The sequence below is a fragment of the Coregonus clupeaformis genome, unplaced genomic scaffold (genome assembly GCF_020615455.1).
Source record: "Coregonus clupeaformis isolate EN_2021a unplaced genomic scaffold, ASM2061545v1 scaf0300, whole genome shotgun sequence".
Lineage (NCBI taxonomy): Eukaryota > Metazoa > Chordata > Actinopteri > Salmoniformes > Salmonidae > Coregonus > Coregonus clupeaformis.
In genome coordinates, this window is record NW_025533755.1 from 78,110 (window position 1) to 84,857 (window position 6,748).

The window sequence follows — 6,748 nt, forward strand, 5'->3', positions numbered from 1 at the left end:
ACTCGCAGCCGTGGGAGGTGCGTTTGCGGACAAATGTAAGGGCTGGTTCACATGCCTGTTAGACAGGACCTTCGGCAAAAAAGAGGGGTTAGGCCGGAGAGTAACAGTTCCCTTATCTGCACCCATTTGGAAACATTCAGCGCTCACTGAAAGAACATGAAGTTCACTAACCCTCTTAGTAGAGGTAAAAGCCAACAGGAATGCCACCTTCATGGGTAGGTGCTTCAAAGACGCTAACCCCAGGGGCTCCAAGGGTGGCCTAGCAAGTGCTGGCAGCACCACGTCAAGGTCCCAGTTTGGCACCGAACTGGCCTTCGCTGGACACAGACGTCTAACTCCCTTCATAAACTTGGAGAGCAATGGGTGGCCACCCATGGGTCCCTCCAGGCACTCGTCATGGCACGCCAAAATTGCAGCCAAATACACTCTCAAAGTAGATGCCGCTCGGGCCCGCATCAAGCAGTGATTTGTAAAAAGTGTAAAACCATTTGTACATCACACGACTCGGGGGGCAACATTATGACCCCCACACCAAGTACAGAATATGCCCCACTGCATTTGATATGACCACGTTGGTGGAGGAAACCCTGGCATTTTGCATCGTGTTCACCACATTGTCCTGAATGCCTAAACTTGCCCATTTACGCCTCTCGGGCCAAGCCCAAAGCTGGAGGCGACGCGGCTCGGGATACCACAGCGTCCCCGGAGCCTGAAAGAGCAGGTCGGGTCTCAGCGGCAGCTTCCATATGGTCCCAGACAGGAGGGACAACAGGAGACAGTATGGAGCTATCAGGAGCAGCCGGTGGCCCTTCAAGCTGACTCTGTCTAGTGTCGCTGTGATCAGGGGAAATGGTGGGAAAGCATAAAGTGTTGTTGCCGGCCAATCGTGAGCGAGGGCGTCCAAACCCAGAGGGCCTGGAAGGTCCAACATCGAGAACCAGCTGGGACAATGAGTGCTCTCCTGAGATGCAAACAGGTCCACCTGCGCTCTCTCTTTCCCACAGCTCTAGCACCACCTGAGGGTGTAGACTCCAGTCCGCCTCCGGCGGGCCATTTCTCAAAAGCATGTCCGCTACCCGGTTCAGGACCCTGGGAATGTGCGCTGCCCGCAGTGACGCTAAGCGGGTCTGAGCCCACAGCAAGAGCTCCCAAGCTCTGATCTCAGTCCCCCCTGGTGATTGATATACGCCACTATCGTGGTGTTGTCTGATCTGACCAGGACATGCTTCCCCTCCAAGTAGGGCAGAAACTGTTGGAGTGCCAGGCGAACTGCCCTGAGCTCCAGCACATTCATGTGCTCGCCACTCCATGGGGGGCTCCAGCATCCGCTAGCTGCCATGCTTCTGAACACTGCCCCATAACCCGCTAGCGAGCGTCTGTGCACACTAGCTCCTTGCGGTGGACTCTGTTCAGTGTCACTCCCTTCAACAGGAAGGAGTGAGAGTGCCATTTCAACAGAGTCCTCACACATGCTTTGGTCACCGATAGCTGACGATGTCTGTGTCGTCTCTGGTGTAGATGGTGAGAGTTGAACCATTGCTGGAGGGGCCTGAGGTGAAGAAGGCCCTGCGGAATCAACAGAGAAGCCGGCGTGAGTAGGCAGAGTAACTTCTGATACTCTAATACGGACACGTCTAGGTAGGCCTGTATCTTCACCAATCTCACCTGAGGGATATGTGCTCTCATAAGAGTTGAGTCGATCAACATCCCCCAGGAAGACCACCACCTGTGAGGGAGTCAGTTTGCTCTTCTCCCTGTTTAGGGTGAGGCCCAGGTCTTGAATGAGCTTCAAGATTATCCTTGTGTCTGCTGTGGCTTGCTCTCTTGATTAATCACACACCAGTCAGTAGTTCAGCACTGGAATGCCCTGGGACATGATAGGCGCTAGGACTGCAACCATGCACTTTGTGAATGTACGCGGCGCCAGTGAGAGGTCGAATGGGCGGACTTTGAATTCGTAAGCCACTCCTTCGAAGGCAAATCAGAGGTACTTCCAGTGATTTCGATGAACAGGAACGTGGAAGTACTCGTCCTTCAGGTCGAGCGTGGTGAACCATTGGCTGCTCGAGATTGCCTGCAACACCCGCGCTGGCGAAAGCCTCTTGAACTTGAGCTCTTTTAAACATTTTTTTAGGCCGCGCAGGTCCAGGATCAGCCGAAAGCTGTCATCCTTTTTCTGAACTATGAAAAATGTAGAGTAGAACCCACTTAGCCATTTCTAGCGGTTCTACCTTCCTGATTTGTGTCCTTGCTCAGCCGGAGCGCCTCCTTCCTCACGGCATCTGCCCCTGTAGGGTGGCGGTTGGCATCGGAACTGGAGTTTGTATCCCCCCCCAGGACTGTGTCCAGTACCCTTTGGGCCTGGGAGAGGCGGCCGAGGCTGACCGCCATCACCTCAGGAGGACTGCCGGGGCCCATCCTTCTTAGCCGCTGCTTGTAAGGGTGGTCATGACGCCTGTCCTTGTGATGTCGGGGTGTAAAACGCCGGTTCCCATTTCCCTGCCCATGCTGTCTCGGCAGGGGGAGGAGAGGGGCCAAGATGTTGCTGGAGCGCCCTTGAGACATCCTGCCCTGTCTTCCAGCTCCTCCGAGGGGTGGGGGTAGGGCACGCAGTTGCCAATAACTCCTGCAAAGTCTCTATGTCTTTGCGCAGTTTTGTAGTCCTGCTGTATGATGTTGTCAACCCCTGGCCCAAAGGTGGAACCTGGCATGAGGGAGCACCAATAATGTTGTCTGAACTGGCGGTGGCAGTTTAGACTGTGCCAGCCAAAGATGGCAGCGTGAAGTGACTACTGAAGCCAAAGCCTTGCCGATGGCATGTGCCATATCCGTCTGGAGCATAGTGAGCAGCGTTGACACCTCTGTGGCCTCCTTAAGAAGCTTGTCACCACCCCCATGGGAGGTGAGGTATCAGCAGGGCAAGGTAGGATTGCAGCATCGTAGCCGTGTTTATGAGGCATGCCATTATGGAGAGGGTCCCGGAAATGCTTTGCTGGCATTCGTCAATTACTCTTTCAGGTCCTGGTTTGAGGCGAGGCACCTTGCCAATAATCTCCTTGTCAGGGAGGATCATGGCAGCCACCATGTCATCCATCACCGGATAGTGGTCTACCTCCAAGGACTCTGCATCCCTTAGGAGAGTCCATGGCCTGGTTTGGTTAGGAGAGTCCATGGCCTGGTTTGGTTAGGAGAGTCCATGGCCTGGTTTGGTTAGGAGAGTCCATGGCCTGGTTTGGTTAGGAGAGTCCATGGCCTGGTTTGGTTAGGAGAGTCCATGGCCTGGTTTGGTTGTCACAACCGAAGCTCCCTCCAGTATTCGCGGAGAGCCAAAGCGCTACCCGGTACACAGGACTAATCTGAAATTCTTATTCAGAATGTATCCTGCCGAGTGGAAGGATACCATATTGGAGTGATCCAATATAGTGCTACGTAACTCTGTGGTCGTAATTGTATTGCTTTACTGTAAAGTGTGTTTTAAATTAGCTTTAAATAGTTTGATTTGATTTAAGGTGGAACAGCGATCTGTGGGGCCCTGCCCCCCCGACCAAGGAGCCACAGCCTAAGCTCCGTGGACACACGCCACCTTAACCACCACCCCCAACTCCACCAGCACAGCCACCGCAAAATCCAGTTCATGGTCTCCGACTCGGAAGACGAAGCTGGCTACTCAGAAGACGACGAGGGCTCCTCCACTGAAGATAATGCCTCAGGCTCAAAGTCACTCCGTGGAGGCTCTCATGATGGTGAACGGCCACGGTCGCGAATCTCTGCACCAAAACGGCCACTATCCAGAGTCAAAGACCACCATCTTGGCTCCTCCTCAGGTCATCACCACTTGGGATGGAAGTCCCAAGTGTCATGGTGGTCAGAGGCACTACAGCAGGAAGAGGCACCATTCTTTGTGCTCAATGATAAGGAAGCACTCGTACACCCTCACCCCACATCAGCTGCCACCACGGCCCTCCTCAGCTAGACCTGTAGTCAACAACCACAGGCAGACGGTAAGCAACACTGTTGTAAGTAGGGGTTAGGATCAACCCATTTTCAATTCAGTCATTTCAGGAAGTAAAACTGAAACCCAACCCTGGCTACTTAACCTTACTCTAGCCTGTCACTATTCTTCCTTTAGGCTCTGTGTCCCCGGAACTCCCACGGCCTGGGCTGGGACTTGTCTGCAGAGCTGCTGACGGCCCTGAGTCAGGAGGAGAGAGAGCTGCTGACGGCCCTGAGTCAGGAGGAGAGAGAGCTGCTGGAGCCCATCACTGAGCAGGGCTACCCTCTGCGTACTGCTATCCTGGCCCTGCAGAAGACTGGCCCACAGCAGGTAGAGATCCTGGGACAGGACTAGTTCAACGCCCACCAAGCTGTTATGTAGGTGGCTGAGAGCCGACTGGTCTCATAGAGTATACGTAACGTAGCAGCAAACTTAAATCCAGGACACTCAAATTAGTATGATATGTTACGTTTGGTATGGTGACGTATGATGGAAGGTTACTTAAAACAAAAGGAGGGTGGTTGTCCGGGATGGATGGGTAGGTAGGTGTATAATGCGAACGTCTAGCAACCCAAAGGTTGCGTGTTCGAATCTCATCACGGACAACATTAGCATTTCAGCTAATTTGTAACTTTTTAGCTACTTTGCAACTACTTAGCATGTTACCTAACCCTTCCCCTAACCTTAACCCTTTTAGATAACCCTAACCCTTTTAGCTAACCCTTCTCTAACACTAACCCTTTAACCTCACTCCTAACCCTAACCTTAACCCCTAGAGCTAGCTAACGTTAGCCACAACAATTTGGAATTTGTAACATATCATAGATTTTGCAAATTCGTAACATATCATAAGAATGATAATTCGTAAACATATCATACGGAATGGATGATGGATTCATACATACCATTCGAAACGTAACATACACTATATATGCAAAAGTATGTGGACACCCCTTCAAATTAGTGGATTCGGCTATTTCAGCCACATCCGTTGCTGACCGGGCACACAGCCATGCAATCGCCATAGACAAACATTGGCAGTAGAATGGCCTTACTGAAGAGCGAAATGCTCTGAGACCACGTCGCTGAGAGACATGGGTCATGTTCGTTAGGGTACACCGAAGCCCAAAAAATGTTTTACAACAGAAAACAAGCATTTCTTATTGGGCATGAGTACCTCCCTGTTTCACTCGGTTTCATGCCCACAGAACACAACCAATGTTTTTTGGCAGCCATGTTATGGAGTACCAGTCAGTTCACCTCTATGGTTCTTCTGTCCACAGATCCTGAGTTACCTGGTGGCCAGTTACCGTCTGTGTGCGCTGGGCTACGAAGAGGCTCAGGTGGAGGAGGCCGTGGAGATAATAATAATGTAATAATATGCCATTTAGCAGACGCTTTTATTCAAAGCGACTTACAGTCATGCGTGCATACATTAAATTTTTTTGTGTATGGGTGGTCCCGGGGATCGAACCCACTACCTTGGCGTTACAAGCGCCGTGCTCTACCAGCTGAGCTACAGAGGATGTTCCAGAACTGTGAGAGCAAGGTGAGATTCTCAATACACACATTCTAAATTATTTAATATTTTCAGATCCTATTGGCGCGTTCTAGCATGTATTTGCATATTTCCGTTAGGGAACGCCTACTCTGTGAAGTGTGCGTGTGCAATAACTCAATTCGCCCTTGGACTCCTTCTAAACAACGCACATTTTAGAAAACTTGGCAAAGGGTAAAGTCTACAAAACTTAGTCCACTCTGATCGTAGCAGATAGTTGTTTTGGAAACAGAAAACGTATTGAGATAAAATGTTTAATCGTTGAGAAAATTAGCAGAATGTCGGACAAAAATCCGTCTTCCTCCATCTTCTCCCTGCCGGCCACTGGGCTTCCTCTCATCACCATATTTGTTGTAAGAGGAAACGCCAACCGGAATTCTTCCTGTGAAAGCCAGGTTTCCTTGACACGGATTAATGGCGAATTTAGCTTTCTTACAACCAAATCGCTATTTTTGATGTAAATGATAAAGATCCAGACACTTCTTTTGCGATTTCACTTGTTTTTGAGAAACTTACTCCAACCAGCAAGTCACTTCCTCATCCTCATTGTGCAGTAGGGGCAGGGCTGGATTAAGAAATCATAGGCCCCAGGGCTTAAACAAATATATACAGTACCAGTCAAAGGTTTGGACACACCTACTCATTCAAGGGTTGTTCTTTAATTTTTTTTACTATTTTCTACATTGTAGAATAATAGTGAAGACATCAAAACTACGAAATAACACACATGGAATCATGTAGTAACCAAAAAAAGTGTTAAACAAATCTAAATATATTTTAGATTCTTCAAAGTAGCCACCCTTTGCTTTGATGACAGCTTTGCACACTCTTGGCATTCTCTCAACCAGCTTCACCTGGAATGCTTTTCCAACAGTCTTGAAGGAGTTCCCTCATATGCTGAGCACTTGTTGGCTGCTTTTCCTTCACTCTGCCGTCCGACTCATCCCAAACCATCTCAATTGGGTTGAGGTCGGGGGATTGTGGAGGCCAGGTCATCTGATGCAGCACTCCATCACTCTCCTTTCTGGTCAAATAGCCCTTACACAGCCTGGAGGTGTGTTTGGGTCATTGTCCTGTTGAAAAACAAATGATAGTCATTTTACATTTACGTCATTTAGCAGACGCTCTTATCCAGAGCGACTTACAAATTGGTGCATTCACCTTATAGCCAGTGGGATAACCACTTTACAATGTTA

General features: G+C 49.9%; 1 pseudogene; it reads right to left on the bottom strand.

The window, feature by feature from the left end:
* Positions 1 to 517: 517 nt before the first annotated feature.
* Positions 518 to 2,565, bottom strand: LOC123484396 (annotated as a pseudogene).
* Positions 2,566 to 6,748: the final 4,183 nt, after the last annotated feature.